This window comes from Myotis davidii, unplaced genomic scaffold, assembly GCF_000327345.1.
Source record: "Myotis davidii unplaced genomic scaffold, ASM32734v1 scaffold1238, whole genome shotgun sequence".
In the NCBI taxonomy this organism is placed as follows: Eukaryota; Metazoa; Chordata; class Mammalia; order Chiroptera; family Vespertilionidae; genus Myotis; species Myotis davidii.
In genome coordinates, this window is record NW_006289106.1 from 653,776 (window position 1) to 658,451 (window position 4,676).

Here is a 4,676-nt window from a genome sequence, read left to right on the forward strand (position 1 = left end):
GGTACGCCCCCCCGTGCTGTAAGGTAATTTAGGACATCTCAGAATTTTCTCCTTGTCAGAGTTCCCCTGTCCTCTGTGCCTTGTGAGGACACAGCAAGAAGACGCCATCTGTGAACCAGGAAGAGAGCCCTCACCAAACACGGAATGGTTGGACCTTGATCTTGGGCTTTTAGCCTCCAGGACAGCAAGAAATCAATGTCTGTTGTGTATAAGCTTCCCGCGAAAATATTCTCCTATAGCAGCCCGAACGGACTAAGGCAGCTGAACACCTGCTGAAGGCCAGATGGGGAAGCTGCAGAGGATGAGCAAAGGGGGCTGCTGGCCGGGGTAGAGTCCGCAAAGGGGGTGGACATGGAGCCACTGTCATCCTGAGAGGCCATAAGGATGAGTGGAATCGGGGAACTGAGACAGACGGCTGAGCAAACTGGCTGAGCTACAGCAGAATACCTCTGCGTGAGGCTTATACACAACAGCCAGATACAGGTCACCTCCCTAGAGATCACATCGAGGCCTCAGTTGTATTTCCAGCTCCAGGCCCAGATAATCAGCAAAACCAGGTGAGCAACGCCAGGACTGGCTGCAGTGATTAAAGACCCTGGCACTGGCCAATCAGTAGAGACCAGGACCCAGAAAATGCACACCTGGAGAGATGATGAAGATTCTGCCGAAATCCTCCCCGGAGACCTCCCCTAATTCCCACCTGCAGGAGAGAGATAAAGCCCTCAAAACAGGCTGCACAGTGCTCTCCTGCTGGGGCGCACCCCCCTGCCACTCCCTTCCCCCTCTTTCCTTCCATCTTCATCCCCCACAGGCATGCATCTCCTAAACCCTAAGGGACCCCACAAGACTTGCCACCAGGGGAGCGGTGGGCAGCAGCAGCTTGCCCCAGGCTAACCCCCAGACCCTGTCTCCAAAGCCCCCTTTTCTCTGACTTCCCAGCGAGCTAAGGCAGCCCAGCCTGCGCTCTCGTGTTGCTTCTTTTACACTAAGCCCTTCCTTGTTTCACCGTCCCCAGCTTTTTTTAAAAAATCCTCACCCAAGGATATGTGTGGGTTTTTGGGTTTTTTTTATTGATTTTAGAGAGAGAGGAAGGGCAAGAGAGAGAGATAGGAGAGAGAGATATGAATGTGAGATCGGTTGCCTCCCCTACACGTCCTGACTGGGATCAAACCCATAGCCTAGGTATATGCCCTGACTGGTGTACAGGACAATGCTCCAACCCACGGAGCCACCCGACCAGGGCGCTGTCCTCAGCTTTAATAAGTGTACCCTCTTGTCACCTGCACTGGTGTGAAATCTTTCCTACATCAAGTCGAGAACCTACACACTACCAGCTGGCCCTGGGCAGATCCACTCAGGGCCAGGTCCCCTGTCCTATAACAATCCACCTCTGCCCTGGATCTGCTGTGACAGCCCCCTCTGATGAGTGTGACACCCACACTCCATCTAGCCTCCTGTCCTGGCCCAGAACAGCGCACCGTGCCCCTCTGTGGTCCCCCTGTCACAGCCACCACCTCAGGCCCTGCAAGCTATGGCGCTTCGGCCCATTCCCAGCTCCCCACACCGTTCTGCCCAGGCCCAGCTCTCCCCCAGCACCTCTCCCTCGACCACCCTGCTCCAGCTCGTAAATGTGAGAAAGGCCTGGCCATCTGAGCTCCACTGAAAATGATCTGAAAGGAGAATACACTGCCCCTGCGGGCGGCAGCTACATCCAGAGAGGGCTGGGAAGGCACTGTTAGGTCTCCAAAACACACCATGGCTTTTGTAATTTGTGTTTTTATTTTTTATTTATTTTTTAATTTTATTTATTTTCTTTTTTTAAAAATATATTTTATTGATTTTTTCACAGAGAGGAAGGGAGAGGGATAGAGAGTTAGAATCATCAACCAGCTGCCTCCTGCACACCCCCCACCAGGAATTCGCCCACAACCAAGGTACATGCCCTTGACCAGAATCAAACCTGGGACCCCTCAGTCCGCAGTCCGACGCTCTATCCACTGAACCAAACCAGCCAGGGCTGTGTTTTTATTTTTAAAGATTTTTATTGATTTCGGAAAGGAATGGAGAGTATAGAGAGATAGAAACACCAGTGATGAGAGAGAATCATTGATTGGCTGCCTCTTGTACACCCCTACACTGGGGATCAAGCCCGCAACCCAGGCCTGTGCCCTGAGTGGGAATGGAACCGTCACCTCCTGGTTCATAGGTCGATGCTCAACCACTGAGTCACACTGGCCGGGCAGCTTTTGTAATTTGGAAACAGTTTTTAAAGGTGTTCAGACAGGTCCTGGCTGGGTAGCTAAATTGGTTATAGCATCGCCCCAACACTAACATGCCAAGGTTTCGGGTTTGATCCCTCCACACCAATCAGGACACATACAAGACTCAACCAATGAAGGATTAAATAAGTGGAACAACAACTCTCTCTCTTTCTCAAAATCAGTGAACAAACAAACAAAAATAAAGCAGTTCCTGAGCCCCAGATCGTCCTGGCCTATCAAAGATCACATTATAATAATCGATCAATTGGACAACTGAATTTGACTCAACCCCTCCCCCAAAACCAAGGGCCAGGCCTCCTTCAAGGTTGTGTCCCAGCTCCTGGCCCAAGGAGTACCCACAGGTACGGCTGGTTGAGCTGAGGTTGCACAGGCAGGACAGGCAAGGCGCCCCGGACGGGCAGCGCCACCTAGAGGCCAGACGGTGAATAGCCAAAGGCATGATCGCTGTAACTAACGCGTCAGGGACCAACCAGCACAGCGAGGGGAGGAGAGAGACAGTGGGGGCGTGAGAGCACCCTTACTCGCTGCTCCAGGGACAGAGCAGGATCAGCCTGGACATCACGGGTGTAAATGTCCTGCCTATCGAAATAACTTTTTAACGACGACTCTAAAGTAGATGACTCATGACTCAGGAGGACCCTGGGAGCCTCTGCGGATCTGCCTCCGCCTTTTCTCAGGAAGTACCCAGAGGGGAGAGCAGGCCAGCAGAGGAGTTCTGGGAGCACGATGAGAGAAGGGGCTGCTAGGACTGCACGCCCCCTTCCTAGGATCATGGGAACTTTTCCATGCATAACAACACCAACCAACTGAGCCACACTGGCCAGGGCGAGGGAGACACTCAGATCAGAAAACTAAGGGCCAGAAAGTTTCCATCATTTGCCCAAGGTCTTGCCCCAGGCCGATGGGGGTAAAGGACCTTGAATCAGCAGCCCACTGGTTTAGTCAGCCCTGTTGCCTCCGGGAGGGTGAGGGCATGCCCCTCAGGTCTTTGAACTTCAGGTGGTGAAAAGTTCAAGGTGGCTCAAGGTATTGCACAAGTCTCCCTCCTCCACCCCCCTCTCTCTGGTCAGGGAGAGTGAGGTCCTGTTGCCCCATGACCTGAAAAATGAATCAAAAGCCCCCTGGTGGGCAGGGGTGGATAATTGGACCTCTTCTCCCCACCTTAGCCCTGCTCTGGGTCAGCTGGTCCTGCGGGTTTTCACCTGCTGGGCAGAGAACGCTGGCGTGATCTGATTCCCCCCCGGAGGCACAGTGGTCTGGTCCGGCCAAATTTAACAGCCATTTAAAGTGAGTTGAGCCCTAGCCGGTTTGGCTCCGTGGCTATAGTGTCGGCCTGTGGACTAAAGGGTCCCAGAATACGTACCTTGGTTGCAGGCTCCGCCCCAGCTGGGCCCTGGTCGGGGCACATGCAGGAGGCAGCCACTTGATGATTCTCTCACATTGACTTTTCTCTCTGTCTCTCTCTCTCTCTCCCTCTTATCCTTTCCTCTCTCCCTCCTTTTCCCTCTTCCTAAAAATCAATGGAAAAATATCCTCAGGTGAGGATTAACAACAACAAAACATAAATAAATAAAAATAAAGTGAGCTGAGTCGTGTTTAAATATTCTGGGCACAATAAGGAAAGTAAAAAGGAACAGTTTGTTTTTGGTGTTTTTGTTATAATATAAATGAAATGCACGTAGAATCAACCGCTTAAGTTGTATAATTCCACAGCATTTAGTGCATTCACAATGTTGTGCAACCAGCACCTTCTTAGTTTCAAAATATTTCCATCACCCCAAGATAAACCCCACTCCCAGTCACTCCCCACCCCCTCTCAGCCTCTGGTGGCAGCCACCCGTCTACTTCTGGTCTCTGTAGATTTGCTTGTTCTGGACAGTTCACATACATGGCATCATACAACAAGTGATCTTCTAGCTCAGCTTCTTTCATTCAGCAGAATGGTTTCTTATTTTCAGTTTTCACATTTTATTGGGGGCCACAGGGGAGGGGACCTCCTTCCTGTCCGTGGAGGGATTCACAGTTTCTTCAGCCACTCCAGGTTTCGGCCCTGGGGGCCCTGGGGGTGGCTGGCCACGCAGGGCATGTTCCCATCATCTCGGGCAGGCACGGGTAGGTGTGACCTCGTTGATCATGATGGCGGACTTGGTGTGGGGGCTGAAGCAGAGAGGCTCCCGATGGCGGGGGACGCGACCAGCAGCGGCTCCTTGGCCCAGGCATCCTTGATGAAGACGGCGATTCTCGCGACCATCTTGGTCTCGGGGGTGACCAGCATAATGGCTTCTTTCTTTCTTTTTTTCTTTCTTTCTTTTCTAAGGGGGAGGAGAGAGAGAAATAAATCAGAAAATCGATTGGCTGCCTATTGCACACTTCACACTAGGATTTGAGCCTGCA